We start from the raw sequence: 27,810 nt of genomic DNA, 5'->3' as shown, positions 1-27,810 counted from the left end.
GCGTTGAGGCAATTCCTCCCAGACCTGAGGGGCCATCATGTGGTCGTCCGTACAGACAACACATCGGTGGTTTCTTATCTGAACCGTCAGGGGGGTCTGCGTTTGCGTCCGCTTTGCAAACTGGCGCACCAGATCCTCCTGTGGTCTCTGGGGAAGGTACTCTCCCTGAGGGCAGTATATTCCTGGGGACCAGAATATTGGAGCAGACATCCTGTCGAGGCAGGAGCTGAGGCCAGGGGACTGGAGACTCCACCCCGAGGCGGTAGAGAAAATTTGGGAGTTTTACGGCCAAGCAGAGGTGGATCTGTTTGCATCTCAGCATACGACGCACTGTCCACTTTGGTTCTCCCTTACTCACCCAGCCCCCCTAGGGCTGGATGCTATGGTGCAGACGTGGCCGAGGCTACGTCTGTACGCATTTCCCCCTGTTGCTCTGCTCCCAGGAGTTCTGGAGCGAGTCCGCCAGTACGGAATAAGCCTAGTGCTAGTAGCACCACGCTGGCCGAGTCGGATCTGGTTTGCGGACCTGATCCATCTCTTAGACCAGTGGTTCTCAAATTTTTTCGGTCATTCCCCACTTTGGACAAGGGGGAATTTTCAAGCCCCACCTGCCCCCATCGCCCCGACACAATGCTAATGAAATACGTAACAAGCTTAAAATGTTCCAATTTATTGAAGTAACAAGTAGTATCAGTATAGTAACAAGTTCATCAAATAACAGCAAGTTCAAAAATAAAGAAAATGAAGTGCATCTGTGTCATAACTTGCATGAAATTCAAAAATAGAGAAAATAAAAGTGCCTCAAAAATAGAAAAGAAATAAAAGTGCCACTTTGCAATCTGTTAAAAAAAGAAAAGAAGAGAAATCCATTTGGCAAGACAGGTCTATTTATCCCTGCATTAGTGACTGCAATGACCCTGTTTTGCATTGCACAATTTCTCAAAGCAGGGTTGCAGGCTTGATACTGCCACTCTCAAATCATGTTCAATGTTCAGAGAAATTTCATGTCTTGTCGTAAGCCACAACATAATGACGTCACATATTTTCCAACCCAGCCCTCAGCTCCCACTTACGCATGAAACAGCTTCCAGCACGCCTGGCCATCGGCGCGAAACATAGGCTACATATCTATGGGCGCAAAAGTTTGTTCCGCTACAATTAATATGTCGATGTCACGTCAATCATTATTTTGGGGGTGGGGAATTCCTGTTACTTGTTGTTGCCCCCGGGGGTGATCGGTCTAATAAGCGGCAACACACAGCTATAAGGACGGTTTGCTCTCACATGCGCTGCATTAATAGTCACACACACACACGCGCGCGCAGTCTCTACTCTAGTGCGCGGTCTTGCTCCAGATTCCGGGAGATTGGATCTCATTTGCGGGCGTCAAGGAGCCGCTATCAATATGCGGGAGACTCCCGGAACTTCCGGGACATTTGGGATGTCTGGATAAAGATATAAAGACATAAAAAGGAAAATTTCCTCCCGTTTGGCGCGCCCCACCTGTTACGTCTCTATTCCCCACCAGTGGGGCGCGCCCCACACTTTGAGAACCGCTGTCTTAGACGGTCCTCCCTTGGAGATCCCGATCAGGAGAGACCTTCTGTCTCAGGCCGGGGGCACAATATTTCACCCCCGACCAGAGATTTGGAACCTGTGGGTTTGGCCTCTGAGGGGGCCCAACTCAAAGAGAGTGGTCTCTCAACTGAGGTTGTTGAGACCATTCTAAGCTCCAGAGCTCCAGCTACTAGGAAACTATATGCGCTTAAATGGAGAGTTTTTTCTGTATGGTGTCACCGACATCAGTGGGATCCGGTTAACTGTTCTGTGAACACAGTAATCGAGTTCCTGCAGGAGCGCTTTACGTCAGGTCTATGTCCTTCCACGCTTAAGGTCTACGTGGCGGCCATTGCGGCTTACCACGCCCTGGTGGGGGGTACATCGTTGGGTCGAGACCCCCTGATTACACGTTTCCTTCGTGGCACATTGAGGCTGAGGCCTGCAACTCGCACTTGGGTGCCAGCTTGGGATTTGGCAATAGTACTAGAAGGCCTGTCTAGGGCTCCATTCGAGCCCTTAGATTCGGTTTCAGAGAAATTTCTTACCCTTAAGACTATCTTTCTGCTAGCTATTTCATCCCTTAAGAGAGTTGGAGACCTTCAGGCCCTTTCGGTTTCCCCCACTTGCCTTGAGTTTGCACCGGGGATGGTCAAGGCATTCTTATATCCGAAACAGGGATACGTCCCTAAGGTGCCGACCTTGATTCCGAGGCCTATTGTGCTGCAGGCTTTCTGTCCTCCTCCTTTTACATCTGCGGACCAGGAAAGGCTAAACCTCTTGTGTCCAGTGCGAGCACTGGATACTTATGTTCATCGGACATCTTCAATGAGGAAGTCCGACCAGTTATTTATTTGCTTTGGATCACCTAAGAAGGGTCTTCCTGCTTCTAAACAGACGGTAAGTAAGTGGATAGTTGAGGCTATTTCACTTGCATACGAGTACTCTGACCAGCCGTTTCCTTTGGCGGTCAGAGCTCACTCTACGAGGGGTATGGAGGCCTCTAAAGCCATACTATTTGGAGTTTCTCTTCAAGACGTTTGTGATGCGGTAGGCTGGTCCTCACCGCTCACATTCGTTAGGTTTTACAGCTTGTACCTGGATGCTGCCCCAGGTTCTCAGGTGCTTAGTAATTAGTTTCAACAGACTGACACTCAGGTACTTGGAATTCTGGCGTTTTGGGTATTCTCATTCCCAAAGCGTCGTTGACGCATCGCGAGTTCCCTCGAAAGGGAACGTCTCAGGTTACGACTGTAACCATAGTTCCCTGAGAAAGGGAACGAGACGATTCGTCACCCTGCCATACTTCCTGCATCCCTGTGATCGGCTTGCTTCGACATTTTTGAAGCTAATGCCGGTTTGCACCGGATGTGCTTTTATCCCTTCCTGGTCATGACGTCACCCGCCCGTGACGCTCATTCTTTCCATTGGACTAGTTGACATTGATGCTCAGGCGCATTCACGCTGGGGGCGTTCCCAAAGCGTCGTTGACGCATCGTCTCGTTCCCTTTCTCAGGGAACTATGGTTACAGTCGTAACCTGAAACGTTTTCTAAGGACCCCCAAGATTGTGCCAGGCTGCGGCCTTGTCTTTCCATTCACCAAAGATCCTCTGACTCACACTGGTTCTCTCTCATCAAGACAACATCAGCAAAGATCCACTGGAGCCTCAACAAATTACATCAGAACAGTTTAATTCAAATGGGCGAGACATGCAAGTATCAAACTTAGTCTCATTATTTGATCCATTAAGTATCCTTACCCATTTTTAAGAAGGGCGTGTTAGAACTAAACTGATGGTTTGCTCAAGGCTGTTGATCTGCTGAATTTAAAACAATGCTATAACTTCTTGCTTTCCTGTATTCTGCTTCAGCTCTCTTTCCCTTGGTAAACTGTATGCATAACTTTATGCATACAGTTAACTTACAGTAACGGACAATAACTTTATCCTAATGCTGTTGTAAAGTCTAAACAATCTGTTATGGTAATTTCTATTATAACTGTAAAGCTGCTTTCCATACTGTTAAAAGCGCTTTATAAATGAAGGTGACTTGACTTGACTTGCATGTATGTGTCACATGGAGAGATTATGGTCTATTTTATTTTATGTGTGTTTTTGTGTGTGTATTTGGCACCGGTTGTTTTCCTTTTTTTTCCTTTGATTTGGTGTTCTTTGTGATTTTGTTTTATTATGCACGCTTTATTTTTGTGACACTTGACCATGATTTAGAGTGTAGGGTAACGCCCCCGTATTTTTCGGGAAGCCCGGATCACAGCTGATTAGCAGATGGACAGCTGTTGGTAATTGCCATGTCAAATCATAGACGGTTCAAAAAAGCGAAGGAACTGAAAACAGGTGTCTGTGACCCGTGAACCCTGTTGTGCAGCTCTGTTCTCCACATTTTATTGCTGGACGGTAATCGCGATTGTTTTTTTATTTCATTGCCCCGACCGTTGCATGGATCATTGTCTGCTCGCGTTGAAGCTGAAGTTTGTTGAAGTGGCGGTCCTGCTGTTAATCCGGTGGCTGCTGGTATCTTCTTCTTTTCACTGCTGTGCTGGACTTTTGCCGTTCTCTGCTGCGCTGGGATTGCTGCCGTTCTCTGCTGTGCTGGGATTGCTGCCGTTCTTTGCTGTACTGGGATTGCTGCCGTTCTCTGCTGTGCTGGGATTGCTGCCGTTCTCTGCTGTGCTGGGATTGCTGCCGTTCTCAGCTGCGCTGGATTGTTGCCGCCCTCTGCTGTGCTACAGATCGCTGCTGTTTTCCGCTGTGCTGCCCAGAGCCCTGCTTCGTCTGTCCTGGGCTTGTGGTGTTGTAGAGCATTGTCCAACAAGACTGGGAGCTAGATTCGTCTACTCCCAGTTTATTGGTGAGTGACGCCCTGTTAAATTGTGTGCCTTGCCTCGTCCGAAATTAAGATCCACGTCTCACCTAAATTGGAGAGTTCCAGTCTGTCTACTGCAGTCATACCGCTATCTATATCGTTTATGCATATTCACGAATTGCAGTGATCTAATTGAGTGTTGCACGATTAATAGCTATCCTAGTGTGGTGTTGTGTTTATGCTGTGTTTATCTACTGTGGAGATACTGGCGGCTCTTTTTTTGTGTGTGTGAGTGTTGTGTTGATGTGCACGAGTGATTGACTGGTGGCCTGCTGTGTAGACGCCACTGTTCGGTGCGAGGCGGACATGGTTAGAGGAACCGCTTACGGACTGTGGGTGCCTAACTACGGACTTCCAGTGGATTTGTGAATGAATTTGTCCGATGTCCTTTTAAGTTTGAGTGAGAGAGTGCGTGAGTGCACGTTGCGCCCTTTCCTTTTATCATTGTAATCAGAAATTGTAATAAATACATTTTTATATTGAAACTGTTGTTTGGGTAATTCTGTTGTGTTGCTCCGACCAAACTAAAAGAACTTGCAAGCAAAAGATAGTTATCTTATTTAATAGAGCCCCAGCTCTTCAATTGGCGTAGTCGGCTACATTGTTTGTATCCCAATTGGCAGTAGTCGGCAGGGTTTGGTTTGGAGCTTCACATACAGGTTATCCGAATTATATAGTTGTTTATAACTTTTAGATATATACATTTTTTTGTTGTTGTTTTGAACATGATGATGATGGCGATTTATGCGGGTGCACCTTGGATCCCTAAATTTAAAGGGGTGGGGGGCGATTCAAAATTTGGTGAGTGGAAAGAAAAAAATCAGAGTTTATTGCAGGCATGGGAGTTTAATGAACAGCAAAAAGTCAGTATGGTGTTGGGGGCATTAACAGATGAAGCTAAGCGGGAGGTTTGTGTTTTGGGGGATACAGACCGTGATACTGTAGCAAAAATTTGGATGTATTTAGACACTCTGTATGGAGATTAGGTCCCTGTGGCAAATTTGAGATTACAATTTTTTAGCGGCACACAAACTGCCAGTGAGAGTTTAAGAGCTTATGTTCTCAGGCTGCGGGAATTGTTCTGTAGACTAAGGAAGTGAGACCCAGATGGCCCTCTTGATGAAAGTCACCTACTAGACCAGCTCTTGATGGGACTCCGTAACGCAGAACTGAGGAGCACCATAAGAACCTATGCACGCCATAACCCAGATGCCACTTTCAACACTGTATTGGAAGAGATCTTGTTGCTGGAATGTGAACAGCGGCCTGGGGCTGGGCATGAAACTGTAGCACAAGCTGTAGGTGATTCCTCTGTTCTTAAATCAGTGACAGGGAAGGATGACTGGGCTGAGACTTTTCGGCGGGAGTGTAACAAGTGTTATTTAGAAACACGCAGGACTACCCTTGTGATACACAAGTAACAGACATCCACAAATCGTATAAAAAGTACAACATTTATTTAGACAGCAGTTCAAAAACTATTCGCATTAATATACACGATCAAAAAGATAAAAACACAATAAATGTTATGTAGCTGGCTGCTTCAGTTCAATGGTTAGAAGTAATACCACAATCTGGCGCCCCTTGTAACCAGTGAATAAACCAAGAGAGGCTATCACACGAATTACCCTAATACGTTGAAGAAAATCGCACCTAATACAGCACACATTCACACGTGAGAAGCACACAGCAAGAGCAGATGATAAGTGTAACAATGTACAGGTGTAAGCACTTTAAAATAAACCCCACACAAGAAGATATATCATTTCTAAAACTACATTAGTTTAATTAATAGTAGCCTCCAAACTAATTCCTTTTGGATGACGCCAGACAGATAATAAAACCTAGCAGTAGCCTACACTCCGAATGGCCAGCAGGGAAATCCGGAACATGTGAATCCTAGACGCGAGACAGAGGAAGGGAAATGAGTTCTACACAAACGCACGTCAGTGCCCACTTGTTCATTCGTGATAAGAATTCACACTTCCCTTAATCAAGAGGAGTAGAGTGCGTTGGTTTATATCGTAGACCTCTCGCTGCCAGGGATCAATCGACAGTCGTCACGGCGTGAAGTCGTGCGTGAATGCTTCGTTGGACTTAGCGCCGATTCGTTGGAGACCGTCAAACTTGTCGCGGTCTTTTTTTTTTTTTTTACTGGACCGCATGTTGTAGCTTTATTGAGTGGATCCGCCAATCGCGCTGCAACGCCGGCTTATCAGCAATATTGGACGCACCTGTAAACAGAGCCTTACCGATACACGTGCACACCTGATAAACATTAACCCACCCTCACAGGTTGCCAACAGTCAATGTTCCCCTCCCGTTACATTTTCCCCCAGTCTTTAATGATGGTCGTCCCGAACATAGTCCTTAAAAGTCGGGTGGCGAATGCCATGGAATGCCTAGATAGTTAGGGCCTGTAGCGTGCGGGTGTCGCGCCACGGGTGGCACGCAGAGGATACCGACGAGAGTCCTGGTTGTGGAGAACCGCATCAGGCTCTAGGGCGGGGTCGTGACTCATTACTGCAAGGGGTAACATCACTGGGTCAAGTTCAGCAAGAGGCAATATTTCTGAGTCAGGCCCAGGGGCTTCATGGGCTAAAGTGGCTGGTGCAGGGGAAAGAGAGGTACTAGCTGCTAGGTCCACTGGCTCGCAACAAAGACTTGGAGGGGCTGCCGGGAGTTGGGGGGCAAGATGGGGCAGAGCTTGTGGATTGAAGGGCCAGTGGTGTTGTCCGAGGATACGCTGGTTGGGGCCCTGGCCCTCTCTCGAACAACCCTCTTCGTTACGGCTGGTCGTTTGTTGACCCCCAGGGTAGAGCCGCAAATTGTTGCGGTGAATGGTTCGAATGGGCCCCTCCTTCGTCTCGGGCCGAATGCTGAAGACTGGTTGACCTTGGCGTGGCTGTGCAACCACTACAAAGGGCGTAGGAAGCCATTGTGGAGCTAGTTTTCCTTTGGCCCTACGGCGAAAGTTCCTTAACAGCACCCTCTCCCCCGGTAACAGTGGCAAGGCTCTGGCATGCCTGTCATAGCTAGATTGATTCCACTGCTGGCGACGTTCGACATTGTTGCGTACGGTGGCATAAGCTTGGAGGAGGGTTTGATGATGGTTCCTCACCCAACCTTCCACATCATCCCGGTATTGTGGCGGTGCGACCTCATGAAGCACATCCACCGGCAGTCTAGCATGACGGCCAAAAAGCACATAATATGGGGTCATCCCAGTGCTTGAGTGAGTTGTATTATTATAGGCTTGCAAAAGAGCAGGCAACTGGCTGGGCCATCGAGCGTGCAAATCTGCATCCATGGTGCTCAGGAGGGATAGGAGGGTACGGTTAAACCGTTCACAGGCTCCATTTCCCTGCGGGTGGTAAGGCGTAGTGCGACTTTTCTTGCAACCATATACTGCACAGAGCTGGTGCATCAGGTCTGACTCAAAAGCCCCCCCCCCCCCCCCCTGGTCACTGAGGATGCGTTCTGGGCAGCCAAAGGGGAGGATGAGTGCCGTCCATAGGGCCTTGGCGGTAGTAGAAGCGGACTGGTCTCTGGTAGGCACTGCCAACGCATAACGGGAGAACAAGTCTGTAATCACAAGTATATACTGGAAAGTGTCAGATGGCCTCCCGAGGGACAGAAAGTCTATTGCCACAATTTCAATTTCAGCAGGTCCCCGAGCCTTCTCTAGCCCGTGAAAGCTCGCCGGTTCGCCCGCCAGCTTCACCAGCTTCACTCAAGTCGCTCACCGACGGACAACGGCCGCCGTCCGCCGTCCACCACCGCTTCCGCCATTAATGATGACGAGATAGCTGCATCTGTAGAGGAGGCCAGCTGCTCTATCCTGGCGTCGGACAGTGAGGATTGGGCGAGCTCTGTGGACCTCCCCCCCTGCCTGCGAGTCGACAGGGAAACGAGCCAGCATCGAATCCGAGCTGATGTGTCTGCTCTCACAGTCCGTGCCGAGCCTCGGCCTTGAGTGGGCGGCGCCCGCGCAGCCCACGCACAACAGACTGGATGGATGTTTCCTGCAAAGGGGCCGCGTACCTCTGTCTCAGCAGCATTCTCCGTGGTGGACGGTGCTAAAGACAGAGGATACCACTCTCTTCCTCCAGTAGAAGAAGCTGTAGCGGCCCATCTTTGCCCGCCATCTGCTGGACGGCGAGCTAAGACGGCGCTACATTCTAAAGCTTGCCGCACTACTTCCGCTATGCACAGCCGCGCTTATACCGCCACTGGGCAGGCTGTATCGGCATTACACTCGATGGCCGTACTGCAGATCTTCCAAGCCGACCTTCTCCGAAAACTGGATGAGGAAGGACCGGAAGCTATCAGCATGCCGGATTTGAGGAGTGCTACAGACCTGGCTCTTCACGCCCCGAAATCCGCTGCACAGGCCATTGGGTGGAACAAGGGCTTCTCTCACCGTTGCTGAGAGACATCTATGGCTGAAATTATCTGAGATGCCGGACTCGGAGCGCTCCGCGTTCCTCGAGGTGCCCATCTCCCCAGCTGGCCTCTTTGGATCATCCGTCAAAGATTTCGCGGACAGATTCGCTAAGGTTCAGAAGACGTCACAGGCTATGAAGCACTTCTTACCAAAGTGCTCTAGCTTCGCAGCAGATCGCCCAAAACAGCCGTCTCCTCGAAGCTCCCAGCCACAGCCTCCGCCCGCCGCCGCTTCACAGCACCGTCAAGCCCAGGATCAGAGACCACGCAAGGAAAACGACGGTATTTAAGTCTCGCCGCGGCCAGACTTCTACCGAAACTTTTCGCTCGTTCAGTTCCAGAAAATGCGACTGTTCCAGTGTATTTTGCAGTAAACAAGCCGGTACCACGGCCCGTTTGCCTGCACACAAATGCCGTTTCCATGGCAACCCAGATAAATCACATAAACAGGGTAATTTCTGGTATTCCGACCACAGCCGATGGTGTTATGAGTGTAATAAAAAGGCCCACAGACCAGTTAGGCCGTGAGACAGAGGGTTGATTGGTACCATTTTGAGGGATTAAACCGCATGGTGATTTTTTGTAGGTATATGACCCTGTATTTGAAAAATGTGTGATAGCATTAGATTTAAGGTAGTTTTTGGTTACGAAGGACGATTTTCAAACATATGTCAAGAAAAAGGATAAATGAATTTATCTTTAAATAAATTTACAATTTTATAAAAAAATTATAAATTTTTATAAATTTTTATAATAAAAAAAATATATATTTTTTTATAATTTTTTTTAATTATAAAAGGATACATTTTTCTCTCTTGTAGTCACTGACCACCTTACCTTGAGGTAGGATGATAAAAGTGTTGATTTCTAATGAAAGCTACCATGGATCGGATGCTATTCCAACACTAGAGATGTGTACCTTCATGAAAATCAAAAAAATAATTTAATCCCTCAAAATGGTACCGGTAGCCCAAATTTGGGGTCCCGTCTCATGGCCTAAGTGTTCATTTCTACACACAAACACAGCCCGCCACAGTACAGGGCTCGCACAAATAAAATCGACTCATGTCGGTTGTGCATTAAATGTAGTGAATGTGCCCACAACCCAGTGCCCACAAACACTACACACTGCATGTCCCACGGTCAGCTCATGCCGACAGTGTTTTCAGTGCAGTAAATGTGCCCGCTGTCCCGCGCCCATATTCACTCACAGACATGTTAAGCCCCACAGGGTTTGCCCCGCTCGCTCTCTCTCAGCAAATTGCCATAATGGAGTCGAGCGCGGCCAGGCTGCCTGCCGTGATCGGCGCGCCCCCCTCCTCAAATGCTGCAAGCACAGCGTTCATGTTACAGCACACTGAAGCTCTCCGGTCGCCACTATGTTGCGGCCAGAGCCCAGATCTCATTCTACCCCTAGCTATTCATGCAAAAGCATGGGCAAAGCTTCCCGGGGTATCAGAATGGGTGCTGAACACTATAAAAAGAGGCTATTCACTGCAGTTTGCTCAACGCCCCCGCCGTTACACGGTGCGAGTCGAAACTACGGTAAAAACCGAAGTAGCTCATCTACTTCGAAACGAAATAGCGAAACTATTGAGCAAAGGGGCAATAGAGCCTTTATCTCAAGCTCAGAGCGAAGGGGCCCTATACAGCAGATATTTTCTGGTACCGAACAAAGACGGGCGTCTCAGACCCATTCTAGATCTAAGACAACTGAACAAAGTGCTTGTGAAACGCCAGTTCAGAATGCTCACAACCAGGAAAATCCTTGCGCAGATTTGCCAAGGGGACTGGTTTATGTCAATAGATCTGAAGGACGCGTATTTCCAAATACAAATAGCATCACGTCACAGGCAATTCTTGAGATTCGCTTTCGAGAGCCAGGCATATCAATACACAGTCATACCGTTCGGCCTGTCCCTAGCACCCCGTACATTTACAATGTGTATGGACGCGGCTCTCGCACCCCTGAAACTTCGGGCATGCGAGTTTTGAACTACTTGGACAATTGGCTGATTCTAGCTCGATCACACTCAGAGCTCATAGAACACAGGACCATATTACTCGAACATCTTGAGAATCTAGGTCAAAGGCCAATCTAAGTCAATTGGGCGAAAAGTTCGCTGTCTCCCAGTCAGAGAATATCTTTTCTGGGCACAGAACTGGACTCGCTGTCTATGACAGCGCGACTGTCGCCAGAGCGCAGACTGAACATTCAGCACATCACGAAATCCTTCCGCTGCGGCACTATAGTCCCGCTCAAAAGGTTTCAAAAAATGCTGGGCCTCATGGCCTCGGCATCATCAGTACTCCAGTTGGGTCTGCTTCGCATGCGCCCGCTGCAGTTATGCCTAAAAGCGCGAGTACCACCTCGCGCATGGGCCTCCGGTCTGTTTCGCCTCAAGGTCGATCAGAAATGCGTCTCAGCTCTGAAACCTTGGAGAGCAATCGACTGGTATCAGTCAGGTGTAAACCTGGGGACTTCCTCGAGTGTGAAGGTGGTGTCCACGGACGCCTCCACCTCGGGATGGGGAGCGCTGCTCGAGGGCAGACCGTTCTTTGGCCAGTGGTCAGAACGGGAGAAGCTCCTACACATAAACTGTCTAGAAATGATGGCAGTCAACAACGCGCTGAGGCGTTTTTGTCCCCGAATAAAAGGCGTTTTTGCCTACATAAATCGCCAGGGTGGCATCAGGTCCCGAAACCTTTACAGGCTGACGGAACGCCTCCTGGTCTGGGCTCAGCACAATCTGCGCTCATTGAGAGCAGCACATGTGCCTGGTCACCTGAATTTGGGACCAGACAAACTGTCCAGAAACAATGTTCCAGCAGGAGAATGGTCTCTGTACCCGCAGACGGTCCTACTGCTGTGGGAGACATTCGGCAGAGCGCAGGTAGACCTGTTTGCGTCCCAAGACAATGCTCACTGTCCGAAGTTTTTCTCCAAGAGCAGGGATGCGCTGGCCCACCTCTGGCCCCGCTGCCCACTCTATGCTCCCCCCCTCCGTCTCGCTCCTGCTTCAGGTATTGGAACGAATCAGGGAAAACGGATGCTCAGTGCTACTTGTGGCTCCGCTCTGGAAAAACCAGGCTTGGTTCCCAGTTCTGATGCAGCTGACAAGCACTGCCCCGTGGCCAATACAGACGAGGAAAGACCTCCTCTCTCAGGCCAAGGGCTCGATTTGGCATCCTCACCCGGAGCTGTGGTCCCTGCATGCATGGGCCATCTACGGGTACCCACAAACCTCCCGGAGGGAGTGTTAAACACGATCACGCAGGCTAGAACGCCGTCTACTAGACGACTCTATTCCTCAAAATGGTCTGTGTTTTCTGGCTTGTGCAAAGCTCGAGGCTTTTCACCCCTAGACTGCGGGGTAACGGAAGTTCTCTCCTTCCTTCAAGAGCTACTGGATAAGGGCAGAACCCCATCCACGCTCAAAGTTTATGTGGCGGCCATAGCAGCGTTTACAAAACCCGCGACTGGCCAGTCACTGGGGAAGAACGATCTGGTCATCCGCTTCCTTAAGGGAGCTAAGAGGCTGAATCCTCCCAGACCCCCCTCAGTCCCCATGTGGGAACTTTCCACAGTTTTGGAAGCCATGAAAGGTGCCCTGTTCAAGCCAATCCATGGCTCTTGCTTCAGTGAAGCGCATAGGGGATTTACAAGCGCTCTCAGTAAGCGCGAAGTCTATGGAATTTGGGCCAAATGACTCGAAAGTCATACTCAAACCAAGACACGGATACGTGCCTAAATCCCTCAACACACCGTTCAGGGCTCAGGTTATTTCCCTGTCTGCCCTGCCGGTTTACAACGAGGAAAAGGACACAAGCTTCCTTTGCCCAGTTAGGGCATTAAGAGCTTATGTGTCTCGCTCGTCTGTTTTCAGACAGACTGAGCAGCTCTTCGTTTCATTCAGCGGACGTGCTAAGGGACTAGCCGCATCGAAACAGAGCCTATCCAGATGGATAGTTGATGCCATAGCGCTGGTATACACATCTAAAGGCTTGAAGTGTCCTTTAGGTGTTAGAGCGCACTCCACAAGAGGCATGGCCTCGTCGTGGGCTTGGTCTAGCGGGATTACCTTGCAGGATATCTGTATGGCGGCAGGCTGGACCTCCCCGTCTACATTTATAAGGTTTTATAACCTAGAGGTTCCCGGCTTACAGGCTAAACTACTTTCGGTCTAAAAATCAGTATTGTCTGCCCCGTTGCTTCGGCTCAGAATACTACAACTGCTTGAGCACCGCTCCCTGATCGATAAAATAACTCCATGGGCAAAAGTAAGACCCATACCGTTACCCAGTTCAAGCCGAACATTTTCACCCTGACTGTGTGGAACACTGTTGATGCGATTAGCTCCCTTAGGACGCTAACTTATTGGGAATAACGCTTCTAGCCTCTCTTCTCAGACTCTGTGAGTCCCTGGTGATTATGCACTATATGAGCCCCGGGCACCTGCCCTTGGGACTTTGGTGTTGGATCCCAGCACGCATGGCGTTTTACACTGTGTTCCCCTAGCGTAAGATATTACACAGTACGAGAGAACCTCTCGTAAGAGAACGTACTTGGTTACTAACGTAACCTCGGTTCTCTCTAGAAGAGGGAACGAGTACTGCGTATCTTTGCCGTGCCTGCAACACGCTCTGGTTCGCTTCGGCGATGAAAAACCAGATTATATCAGCCCATCGACCTGTATTTATAGGCCCAGGCCACGCCCGCTATGGCGGGAGGTGACGTAGTGGGCGCGAAGCGCCCCCATTGGATCTGACGTCACCAAGGGCCTCACTCGATAGGCTGCTGCAGTTGCCGCAGGACAGCCAATAGGCACGCGAGCCGTCTTGCCTATGTCTGCATGCTGCTGCAACGCGTTTTACATTAATTCAAAATTAAGGATAATTTTTGGCTTCAATATCTTGTGGAAAAGACGTTTTCCCCTAGCGTAAGATATTACGCAGTACGAGAGAACCTCTTCTAGAGAGAACCGAGGTTACGTTAGTAACCGAGTACGTTTTCCAGTATAGATTTCAGCTAATCTTTCTGTCAAGTACAGAGTTGTTTTGGTGATATATCACTGATTATGTCTGAGTGTTGCTAAGTGTTTCGCTTTTATAGATGCTGACCTCTTGTGAAGTAGAGTGGTGCTCTGTGCTCTTAGTGTGAGCATGATGGCATTGATCTGAGTCATTGATTCTAGTAGAGCTATTGATCAGCTCAAGTGTCATCCTCCTGTTCTTTAATATTTCCTATGTGGACCTAAGGAAATCTCATTCAATATCATATCAGTAATGGGCCTAGGTGAGCTTATTAATGAATATTTTTTGGCGATACTTTTCATTTTGCTTCCGTGGCAGTATGGACCTCAAACTCAAGCAAACCTCAAACTTTTTCTATTGAACTTTCATTTAAATAGTAATGCAGATTGAAAAATGCTAAATAGAAGCATTTTTCACAAATGTTGTCAGGACTTTGGACCCCACTGTATCTTTAGTCATTTGAAACAGTGGAATACGAATGTTTAATACCCAGCCATTTTGCCAAAAATTGATCTTGATTTAAGTAGGACAATGACTACGGCTCTAGTGGACTCTGCTGTTCTGCCGTCAGGCTAAAACAGCCCAGTCTCATCCCAAGACGTCATATGACTGACGCTTTTGACCATACGTCAACATCCGATGTTTTAGGGTACCCTTTAACGTCAGTTAGATGACGCTATCTAATCCTAACCCTACCCCAGACCTAAACCTGCCAGCGTCATCTAACTGACGTTAAAGGGTTAGATGACGCTATCTAATCCTAACCCTACCCCAGACCTAAACCTACCAGCGTCATCTAACTGACGCTAAAGGTAAAGCGTCAGTTAGATGACGCCCTAGGATCGTCATCTAACTGACGTTAAAGGGTACCCTAAAACGTCGGATGTTGACGTATGGTCAAAAGCGTCAGTCATATGATGTCTTGGGATGAGACTGTGTTAGCTAAAACTGGCCACTTCTGCAGACACAATTAATTTGATAAGGTTTTTTTTCTCCAAACAAAACATCGTTGCTCCCCACGAAGCGTGCTGAGAGTGAAACAGGATTGCAAATACATCAGGAGAGGCCAGCAGCAGTCCTGCTTAAAACCATATGAACAGGCAGCTTTGTCATTTCCACAGTTCCACATGCAGTGCCAGCCTTTCTCTCACTTCCAGCAGATAAGGGGCTTGCGTGAACCCTGCACTTTTCAGAATGAGACGCAGCTGAAGTACTTAGCCAGGCACATGTGTTAGATAAATCAAAGCGTAAAATATTCTGGCTATGTAGAGAGGAGTGTGTGAATTCCGTATAACCTCACATTCACCATTTTTATGCAAATGTGAACTAATGTCTCAAGGAAAGGCTCTAAGCTGTGGGCAACATTTTGTTTTTCTTTTCCGATTTTAATGGTCCCTGCAATCCCGTATGCCCTAACAAAACACAAATGGGTTTGGTTGTGTATATAGATTACATTTCAACAAGGTTCATTGAAGTGTGTTGTGTCTAGTAGAGCAACGGTCTTGCTTCTGCCATGAAAAAAAATAATATATATATATATATATATATACACTCACCGGCCACTTTATTAGGTACACCTGTCCAACTGCTCGTTAACACTTAATTTCTAAGCAGCCAATCACATGGCGGCAACTCAGTGCATTTAGGCATGTAGACATGGTCAAGACAATCTCCTGCAGTTCAAACCGAGCATCAGTATGGGGAAGAAAGGTGATTTGAGTGACTTTGAACGTGGCATGATTGTTGGTGCCAGAAGGGCTGGTCTGAGTATTTCAGAAACTGCTAATCTACTGGGATTTTCACGCACAACCATCTCTAGGGTTTACAGAGAATGGTCCGAAAAAGAAAAAACATCCAGTGAGCGGCAGTTCTGTGGGCGGAAATGCCTTGTTGATGCCAGAGGTCAGAGGAGAATGGCCAGACTGGTTCGAGCTGATAGAAGGGCAACAGTGACTGAAATAACCACTCGTTACAACCGAGGTATGCAGCAAAGCATTTGTGAAGCCACAACACGCACAACCTTGAGGCGGATGGGCTACAACAGCAGAAGACTCCACCGGGTACCACTCATCTCCACTACAAATAGGAAAAAGAGGCTACAATTTGCAAGAGCTCACCAAAATTGAACAGTTGAAGACTGGAAAAATGTTGCCTGGTCTGATGAGTCTCGATTTCTGTTGAGACATTCAGATGTTAGAGTCAGAATTTGGCGTAAACAGAATGAGAACATGGAACCATCATGCCTTGTTACCACTGTGCAGGCTGGTGGTGGTGGTGTAATGGTGTGGGGGGTGTTTTCCTGGCACACTTTAGGCCCCTTAGTGCCAATTGGGCATCGTTTAAATGCCACGGCCTACCTGAGCATTGTTTCTGACCATGTCCATCCCTTTATGGCCACCATGTACCCATCCTCTGATGGCTACTTCCACCATGTCACAAAGCTCTAATCATTTCAAATTGGTTTCTTGAACATGACAATGAGTTCACTGTACTAAAATGGCCTCCACAGTCACCAGATCTCAACCCAATAGAGCATCTTTGGGATGTGGTGGAACGGGAGATTCGCATCATGGATGTGCAGCCGACAAATCTGCGGCAACTGTGTGATGCCATCATGTCAATATGGACCAAACTCCCTGAGGAATGCTTCCAGCACCTTGTTGAATCTATGCCACGAAGAATTGAGGCAGTTCTGAAGGCAAAAGGGGGTCCAACCCGTTACTAGCATGGGGTACCTAATAAAGTGGCCGGTGAGTGTATATTTAATTGCAACTTTTTCCATATAATTGCGACTATTTTCCGCAGAATTGAAATATATAAATTTGCAATTGTGAGTTTTAAGTCTGAATTGCGAGATTATCAGTTTATATCTCACAATTCAGACTTTGTAACTCAAAATTGTGAGTTTAAATCTTGCAATTCTGAGGAAAATGTCACAATTGTGAGATAAAAGACAGTCAATTTATATCTCATAATACTGAGAAGAAAGTCAAAATTGTGAGATATATAAACTGGCAATTGCTAAAAAATCTCAGAATTGAGAATAAACAGTTGCACTTACATTTTTATTATATATATATATATATATATATAACGCATGTATATATATATATATATACATATATATAGCATATATATATACACTCACCTAAAGGATTATTAGGAACACCATACTAATACTGTGTTTGACCCCCTTTTGCCTTCAGAACTGCCTTAATTCTACGTGGCATTGATTCAACAAGGTGCTGAAAGCATTCTTTACAAATGTTGGCCCATATTGATAGAATAGCATCTTGCAGTTGATGGAGATTTGTGGGATGCACATCCAGGGCACGAAGCTCCCGTTCCACCACATCCCAAAGATGCTCTATTGGGTTGAGATCTGGTGACTGTGGGAGCCATTTTAGTACAGTGAACTCATTGTCTTGTTCAAGAAACCAATTTGAAATGATTTGAGCTTTGTGACATGGTGCATTATCCTGCTGGAAGTAGCCATCAGAGGATGGGTACATGGTGGCCATAAAGGGATGGACATGGTCAGAAACAATGCTCGGGTAGGCCGAGGCATTTAAACGATGCCCAATTGGCACTAAGGGGCCTAAAGTGTGCCAAGAAAACATCCCCCACACCATTATACCACCACCACCAGCCTGCACAGTGGTAACAAGGCATGATGGATCCATGTTCTCATTCTGTTTACGCCAAATTCTGACTCTACCATCTGAATGTCTCAACAGAAATCGAGACCCATCAGACCAGGCAACATTTTTCCAGTCTTCAACTGTCCAATTTTGGTGAGCTCTTGCAAATTGTAGCCTCTTTTTCCTATTTGTAGTGAAGATGAGTGGTACCCGGTGGGGTCTTCTGCTGTTGTATCCCATCCGCCTCAAAGTTGTGCGTGTTGTGGCTTCACAAATGCTTTGCTGCATACCTCGGTTGTAACGAGTGGTTATTTCAGTCAAAGTTGCTCTTCTATCAGCTTGAATCAGTCGGCCCATTCTCCTCTGACCTCTAGCATCAACAAGGCATTTTCGCCCACAGGACTGCCACATACTGGATGTTTTTTTCCTTTTCACACCATTCTTTGTAAACCCTAGAAATGGTTGTGCGTGAAAATCCCAGTAACTGAGCAGATTGTGAAATACTCAGACCGGCCCGTCTGGCACCAACAACCATGCCATGCTCAAAATTGAATTAAAACACCTTTCTTTCCCATTCTGACATTCAGTTTGGAGTTCAGGAGATTGTCTTGACCAGGACCACACCCCTAAATGCATTGAAGCAACTGCCATGTGATTGGTTGATTAGATAATTGCATTAATGAGAAATTGAACAGGTGTTCTTAATAATCCTTTAGGTAAGTGTATATAACGTATATGTATATAGCGTATATGTGTGTCTGTATATGTATATATGTGTATATACTTGTCACCATAGACATAATAAATACATAGACGCCCTATTGGCCGCTTTGGAACGTTGCTGCGATACGTCAACGCTACCGCCATTTTGCGGAGGGCAAGACTGCACTGTAATCAAATGCAAGTAAATGGTGAGCTGCGGTTTTTCTTTGTAAAAAAAAAAAAAAAAAAAAAAATTATCAACCGATTTTAGTGGTTTGTACGTGGTGTACAAAAAGTTCCATGTCTAAGTTATTTAAAATCTCGATTAGACGTATATATATATTTTTTTTTAATAAGGAATTGTCAAAGCTCAGGCTTGTCTTGTATCTGGCTTTTTATTCTTGGATAAGAATTGTGAAGACCCCAATACTGAGATATAATTTAATTTTCACATTAAATTAAATAAAGTTTTTGTGGAAAAAGCATTTTCTGTGATTGACCCGATTTTAGCAATAACAAAGATAACTGATGGATCCTTTATGGTAATACATATGATATGGTACAACTACAGTGCAATACAAATATAGTAAATATAAGATAAAGTGAGAAGTAATAGTAAATAGTTTAGTCAATAAAATAAACAAACAGTAGGCTATACGGCAAATAAAATAGTAATGAATAGTATAATTATATAATATCACAAGTACATAATATAATAATACAAATATTGATAATAGCATATAGTTTATGTATAATACTATAATAATAGTAATGGAATAAGAAATATCAATTACAGTATATAGACAATAAAAATAATAAGTTAAATAGTGACTGAATAGTACAATCATTTAACAGCATAGCTGTAATAGATTGATAATCGCAAGTGGTATAATAAGAACAGCAAATACAATGTAATATCAATTGCAGAATAATATCAATATGAAAAAAATATGAAACATTATAATATTGATCATTAAACTGACATTTAACAAAAAGAGATGTGTCATTTTATTTTATGTAGGCCTACATACAGTGAAGAGAATGTATATATAAAATAATTTATATATTTTAAAATATTCCTACATAGGCTATATAAAATAAAATGATACAACCCTGTCTCTTTTTGTGAGACCAAAGATCGCCCGTTAGATATACACAAGACGAATTATATCTCATGTTTAACCACTAGACTAGAGACATCAGAGCCAGCGGCAAATGTCAGAAGCACTAGCCGAGGTATGGCTGTTCCAGGCGGGGTACATGAGCGCTGAGCGCCCGGTGAACGCCTGGATCTCACAACTCAGAAAACGTCAGATAAAATTTTTAAATGGGCGCTATCTTTATAAATAAACCACAGATTTGAGCTTTAAACAACTACATTGTCGACTGAAAAACTATTAAAACTACATTTCATTACACAATAACAGTAGTATTTTTAAATTTCGCGGGCTTTCTCCTCTGAACGTTACTATTACTACTTATATCATGACCAAATACAACCAAAAACATATGTTCAGTCTTGTTTGTGAAAGATAATTCCTCGAGACCTGTTTTCAATTGTGTGGCGATTTGTACAGCCCCAAGCAGCACACGAAACAGGCATTTTTCTCAATTCTCGTTATGAGAAGTATGAGAAAGTTGCCCTCCGCAATATGGCGGCGCCGTTGACGTACGCTCCAGTGGCCAATAGGGCGTCTATGTATTTATTATGTCTATGCTTGTCACGGTTTGGTTTGTTCATGTCATGATGTTCCATGTCTGTCATGTGATTCCCTGTTTGTCATGTGATCCTGCCATGTGTCTTGTCATTGGTTAATCGTCTGTTCATTGTTCACAGGTGTCCCTTTGTCTTGTCATCAGTCTGTGTATTTAAGCCCTCATGTTTGCCATGTGTCTTTGTCAAGTTTTGTTCCACTGTACGGTAAGCTTTATGTCCATGGCTACGCTATGCTTTTGGTTTGAGTTCATGCCATGCTTTTGTTTTGTGTTTGCTTTTGTTTGTAATAAACTGCACTTGGGTTCTCTCTACAACTTGCCTCCAGTGGATCCCTTACAATACTGTATGTGTTCATTCATTCCATGGTAGGAAAAAGCTGTCATAGAAAGCAGTGCTTGAGCAGGTTGAAAAAACATAAATAAAAAATTGTTTGGTTTGATGCAAGTTACACTCACAGTGACTATCTCACAAACCGTTTATATTCAGAAATTCTGACTCAATTCAAATGTTTTGAACCGTTTATAGCTACAATTTAGCATTTACATTGAGTTCCATGTCGATTAATTTCAAATAGATGTAAATGTGCATCCCCTACTCCTGAAAATGACATTTTGTGATTATGTTTTTAAAGGAAATAATCAATTTAGTAACCCAGAAATCACTATTTTTGTATAGTGCTGCTTGTATTGGTGGTATTTAAGAATAGTACAGTAAATGAACAGAAAATAAAAACACAACATCAGGAAAATACCAGCAATCATTATAAATTCAATAAATTTGGCAGCTTGTTGACCGGCGCGGCACATTATTTTATGGGCTCTGGCTCAGATTGAATATGATACATTTTGAAATGCTTTATCACATTGTGATGCTTTATTATAGTTTATCAGTTTATCTGCTGTTTATCAAAGCATGCAGGGAAATCAAAGACAATGTCTTTTTGGTGAAACAATAGAGAGAACTGTAGCAAAGATGAGAGCAGTTTCTAACAACATCTGTGCTTACGAATTCAGGTTAGACTTCAAACGTGCTTCTTAGCTGTTCACAGAACATCAAAGAGACTCAGATCCACTGGCTACAGTTGAATGGGCTTGATTGGTTACGAAAACTTTTATGTGACATCTAAGATGTGACCTTTTGACCTTATATGAGCTTTAAATCACTGACTAAGCGCTTCAGTAAACACACAAGTTTATTTGCACTTACTGTCTTGTGTTGTTTTAGTGAGTCCCATAGTTTCTCAAAAAGTTTGAGTTTACAAAAGTTTTTTTATGTGGTTTTGTGCTGGAAGCTGTCTACATTTACATTTACATTTATTCATTTAGCTGACGCTTTTATCCAAAGCGACTTACAATTGCTATATACTGTATGTCAGAGGTCGCACGCCTCTGGAGCAACTAGGGGTTAAGTGTCTTGCTCAGGGACACATTAGTGTCTCACAGTGGATTTGAACCCGGGTCTCTCACACCAAAGGCATGTGTCTTATCCACTGCGCCATCACCACCCCACCACCCCGTCTATTAAAGCACTGAATGCAAGCTGTTTTGTGTTTGCAAAATATATATATATATATATATATATATATATATATATATATATTGTTATATAGTATGCCAGTCCTTTTCTTACATACCCAACTCCATTTCATACAGTCAGTATAGATTTCTTTCTGCTTAGCTTATACTCGAAAATGTATTATTTCTTGCTCAATGTCTCATTCTCACTCTTTTTCTAAAACCTCAATCATTCAGTTTTCTCTGTGCCCTCTCTCTGACGGGGCTGCTGTTTGCTGTGACCTCTCATGTTGCGCTGCTGCCAGATGTCTGTCCAATTACAGCATCCTTTTAGGGTCTGCCTCAAAGCATATCAGCTTGGCAATTCTATTCTCCGTCCAGATCAAAGCAGACAGCAACTTCGCAAAGCCTTTTTTTTTTCTTTTTTTCTCACACACACTCTTTTGTGTTCTTTGATGTCCTCCGCACAGGTATTGCACTGGACAGCAAGAATGATGAAATCCAAACTCCCCGCACAGCAAACAAAACAGCTGTCCGCTATTGTTAGCGTCTTAAATTATTCCTCATGCCAGGCTTTGACATTTAGCTATTTGTTTTTAATCATTTTTTTTCTTTTATCTTTTCTAACCAATACACAATCCTGCTGATCAGCTCTCTTCCTAACATTATTGCTTAAATGTCAGTCTGTTATGCTTAGACTGAACACTTTGGGCCAGGCGCGACGCGTGTTTTTTGCTGCTAGTTTTCAGTTTTATGAGATGTAAAACACACACACACACACACACACACACACACACCAATCCAAACTATGAGAGTCATGATTATTACATTAAAAATGGCCACTTTTTTATGTCATAGTTATGATTTACCAAAGCATGATATTTTGTACCGAAAATACCATATAAAAGTGTTTAAAAGAACACAAATTATATAATAATGGATATTTATAACATTAAATTACATAGCTTTCACCTCCTTGCCATGTATTTATTTATTTGCTACACTGATTTCATGTGTCGGTCACAGCTCACACCAGAGAAGTGGTTGTATGAACATGTTTGTCTCTTTTCCTTGCCCATGCTATTAAATGAAAGTAATTTCAGAGGATCAGCAAGTATTACATTTTGAATTACATTTAAAAAGAGAAACATCGTTTTTCTTTGGAACAGCATGAATCATTCACCATAATATCAGGGAATGTGCAATACGTGGCGGTCTGTTTTTGATTTCATGTTGACTATAAGAGATCGCTTTTGCAAGTATTGCATGAAATGGCAAATAAGTAAGTTTACATGAGGCTGCACTGCAGTATTTACCAATTTAACACGTCAAAGTTCCATCCAGTCATGCTGATAAACGGAGTGTCTCTGCTGTTTCTCTCATTTAAATGTTCCAGGCATTTGCGCATAAATCCTCAGTATTTGCTTTATTGATCTGACACTCCATCAAAGGTGGTAAATGTGCATCACCTTCACCTCCTGCTTTAAACCATAACACTCAGAGCTGGATGAAAAGGTGAAGAGGCATCTTTCACTAGACATCGCTCCAAGGCATTTCTCCTCGAAACTGCTAGAATGACACTTCAACAAATTGAAATTGATGGCCATTTGACTTGTGGAAGAATGACATTTGCAGTGTTTGGTGAAAATTTTTACTCTCGGGAAAATTAGATTTTAAAGCGGAGTTCTTTCAGTATAACCCTTCCTGGCAAATTCTTCCACCATGGACCTCCCGGTGAGTCTCATTGAGGTCTTTTACTTTTTGTTGTTGCTGTTCGACTGCTTGTAATTTCCTGAGCCAGTAATCAATAGGTAGCCTATACCGTGCGGTGTGGCTCTATCTGCCTCTCCACACTATTGAACAGATTGGCATCATTTTATGAAAGAGAGAAAGAGAGAGTGCATTTCTTTGAAGTTCAGTCGAAGCCCAGCTCTATATCATGACTCAACAGCGTTGACAATAGCTAACTACACTTAAGCTAAAAACTCTTTCCCAAACAGAATCATGGAATGCAAGAAACTTGCTGACTCACACACATTCCATAAAAATAAAAAAAAAATAAACTATTGTACTATTACTGTAGTGTAGTGCAGGTTATCAATATGATAACTCCTCCTCCTCCTCCTCCTTATATTGTGCAAATGTGCTGAGCTTATAAACAAATATGGGTAACGCTTCCTTTTACAGTCCTGTTACCCATGTACATACTGTACTTATTATAGTAATTACAATTACTGGGTAATAACTAGATACTAACCCTGAACCTACCCCTAAACCTACCCCTAACCCATGTACTTATATTAGCCAGTACTTTCTAGGTAAGTACACTGTAAGTACACCTAAGTACTTTACTGTAAAAGGAAGCGTTACCCAAATATGTTCTCATATGGCTGCAGAACACCAAGAATATGGAGACTTAGGGTATGTTTACACGAAAACGATATGCTTAAGAAAAAGTTTTTCCTTTGAGTTTTCCGCATACAGACGACACCATTGTCAAAACGATCCCCATTCACAGGGGCACGAAAACGAAAAAAAAAAGTCTCAGGTTACGACTGTAACCATAGTTCCCTGAGATAGGGAACAAGACGATGCGTCAATGACGCTGTGGGAACGCCCCTGCGTGAATGCGTCTGAGCACTTGTGTCAACTAGTCCAATGGTGAGAATGAGCATCACGGGCAGGTGACGTCATGACCAGGAAAGCATTAAAGCACGTCCGGAATCGCCCCGCGTCAGCTTAAAAAAAAGCCGAAGCAGTCGATCTCAGGGATGAAGGAGGTATGGCAAAGTGACGCATCGTCTCGTTCCCTATCTCAGGGAACTATGGTTACAGTCGTAACCTGAGACGTTCCCTTTCAAGGGAACTTGCATTGCATCAATGATGCTATGGGAACGAGAATGCCCGAACGACATATAGCCGAGAACCTGTCTGTTACGATGTCAAGACATGAGAACTCTGGACCCCGGGGTATCAACGTCAAGGTCATAAAATCTGACAAACGTAAGTGGTGAGGACCAGCCAGCTGCGTCTCACACACCTCTTGAATAGATACCCCTGAAAGTAGGGCCTTAGAAGCCGCGACACCCCTAGTAGAGTGGGCTCTGATAGATAAAGGAGAAGGTTGGCCCAGAATCTCATATGCAAGAGAAATAGCCTCGACTATCCACTTGCTGACCGTCTGTTTAGATGCAGGAAGGCCTTTCTTGTGTGGACCAAAGCACACCAACAACTGATCAGAATTTCTCCAATGGAAAGATCTGTGAACATAGGTATCCAGTGCTCTGACTGGACACATGAGGTTCAGTTTCTCCTGGTCTGAATCTTTGAAGGGGGGTGACAGAACGCCTGCAGAACGATATGCCGTGGTATGTTGGTTGGAACCTTAGGAACATAACCTTGTTTAGGATAGAGGAACGCCTTAGCCATACCGGGCGCAAACTCAAGGCATGAAGGAGACACAGACAGGGCCTCGAGGTCTCCTACTCTTTTCAGAGAGGAAATAGCTAGAAGGAACACGGTTTTGAGGGTCAGAAATGTATCTGAGACAGACTCAAGAGGCTCAAAGGGAGCAACAGATAGACCTTCTAGAACAACAGCCAGATCCCAGGATGGAATTCTGGAACGAACTGCAGGCCTCAGCCTCAGGGTGCCACGGAGGAAACGAATAATAAGAGGATCTTTTCCAATAGATAAACCCCGAGAGGGAGCATGGTAGGCAGCGATAGCCGCAACATAAACCTTCAGAGTAGAAGGGGATAACCCTGACGAAAAACGGTCTTGAAGGAACTCAAGTATTGAACTGCAAATAACTGGATCCCACTGACGTTGAAAACACCAAGAGGTAAAAACTCTCCATTTCAGGGCATAAAGTTTCCTCGTGGATAGAGCTCTGGAGCTTAAAATGGTCTCTACAACCTCAGTTGAGAGCCCAGATTCTATGAGTCGGGCCCCCTCGGAGGCCAGACCCACAGGTTGAGCGCTTCTGGGCGAGGATGGAGAATCTCTCCTCCCGCCTGAGAAAGAAGGTCCCTCCTGACCGGCAGCTCCAAGGGAGAGCCGTCTAGAAGGGAAATAAGGTTCGAGAACCAAATTCGGCTTGGCCAGTACGGAGCTACTAACAAGACACTCACTCCGTCCTTGCGGATCTTCTCCAGAACTGCCGGGAGCAGAGTAATCGGGGGGAAAACGTATAGCCGTAGCCTCGGCCACGTCTGTACCATCGCGTCCAAGCCCAGCGGGGTTGGGTGCGTAAGGGAAAACCACAGTGGACAGTGCGTCGTGTCCTGAGACACGAACAGATCCACTTGAGCCTGGCCATAAACCCCCCAAATGTGCTCCACCACCTCGGTGTGGAGCCTCCATTCCCCTCGACAGGATGTCTGCTCCAACATTCTGATGTCCCGGAACATAGATTGCTCTCAAGGAGAGAAGTTTCCCTAGGGACCACAAGAGAATCTGGTGTGCCAGTTTGTACAGTGGACGCGAACGCAGACCCCCCTGATGATTTATATAGGAGACCACCGACGTGTTGTCTGTGCGAAAAAGCACGTGATGACCCCTCAGGTCTACCAGGAAATGTCTCAAAGCATTGAAGACGGCCATCATCTGCAGGCAGTTTATGTGCCACGAAAGATGATGACTCGCCCAGAGACCTGGAGCTGAGCGGCCTTCCATAACCGCTCCCCAGCCCGTGAGAGAAGCATCTGTCGAGAGCGAAACTCGATGGCAAAGAGCTCCTAACACAGGGCCTTGGGAAAGGAACCAAGGCGTATAACCATATAACCAAGGCGCGGAGGCACCGCCGCGTTATCTTGATCATACGGAGTGGGTACCCCCTCGGGGAAAACCCTTTGGTCTTGAGCCACCACTGTAAGGGTCTCATGTACAGCAGGCCGAACGGAATAATGTTGGACTCAGCTGCCATCAGACCTAGTAGTCTCTGAAACTGTTTTACAGTGAGCGACTGGCCTAGCCTTATCTCTTTTACGATTGTGAGGATCGAAGCGACACGGGCAGGCGAGATCACGGTCCTCATTATCACTGAGTCCCAGACTACACCAAGAAAGGTGGTTCTCTGAGCTGGAGAAAGTACACTTTTCTTGGCATTCAACCTCAACCCCAAAGTTTTCATGTGTGCGAGAAGTTCTCGATGCCGAACCGCCAGCACCTCCGACTCTGCTAAGATAAGCCAATCGTCGATATAATTCAGAATACATATGCCCTGCAGCCTGAGCGGGGCTAGAGCTGCATCTACGCATTTCGTGAATGTGCGAGGTGATATAGCTAGGCCGAATGGAAGAACCCGATACTGGTATGCTTTGCCCCCGAAAGCAAACCTTTGGAACTTCCTGTGCTGTGGAAGGATGGAGACATGGAAGTAAGCATCTTTGAGATCTATTGTGACAAACCAGTCCTTGGATCTGATTTGGCTCACTATCTGTTTCAATGTCAGCATCTTGAACTTCAACTTCATGACTGAACGATTGAGAAGACGAAGATCTAAAATGGGACGCAACCCCCCATCCTTTTTTGGAACAATGAAGTGCCGGCTGTAGAACCCTGAATCTCTGTCGGCCGGAGAAACCTCCTCTATAGCATCCTTTGCTAAAAGTGCTTTCACCTCTTGTTCCATCACCAGAGCCTGCTCTGGATATACCACTGTGAGTAACACTCCGTTGAAACGTGGTGGACGAGAACCGAACTGGATTCTGTACCTCTTCTCGACTATATGCAGGACCCATTGAGATATTATTTGACAGAATCTTCCATTCCGATAAACATTTTACTAAGGGAACCAGCCTCTCGAGGCTGGCCTCTGGTGTATAATAACAGTTGTCACTTCGGTGGCCTGAAGCATACTGGCAGGAGATATCTGAACTGACTGACTTTCGACCCTCCTCAGAGGGCATGAACCTGACACCACGTCGTGAAAGAGACATTGGGTCTGAGATTCGCTGGATACCGCTGCGCCTTGAAGCACTGAGGGTGTCGGTTGGCAGGACGGTCTCCTGAGGGCACCGGGACGGGGCAGGCACCGTAAGATGAGGTGAACACTGCCCGACCCCGGAGGGGGCTGCCCTTAGAAGCCTGACGCCATGGACGTTAGGACCTCTTCTTTGCCGAAGTCTTCTTCGCTAACAGAACAGTCCTCAGATCAGCCTGCTGCTTAGGAGGCTTCGGCTGAGATTGTCGCCCTGCGGCCCACTGTTTTTGGGGTGGAGCGCGAGAAGCGACACTCCTTCTGTTGCGCCCGGTATGAGTAGCTAGCCAGCTGGGGCTGCTGACGGCGAGGGAGATAACGTTTGAACGCCT

The sequence above is a fragment of the Rhinichthys klamathensis genome, unplaced genomic scaffold (genome assembly GCF_029890125.1).
Source record: "Rhinichthys klamathensis goyatoka isolate OS25496 unplaced genomic scaffold, OSU_Roscu_1.1 h1tg000340l_1, whole genome shotgun sequence".
NCBI classification, from domain to species: domain Eukaryota; kingdom Metazoa; phylum Chordata; class Actinopteri; order Cypriniformes; family Leuciscidae; genus Rhinichthys; species Rhinichthys klamathensis.
Note: the sequence above shows the minus strand (reverse complement) of the source record.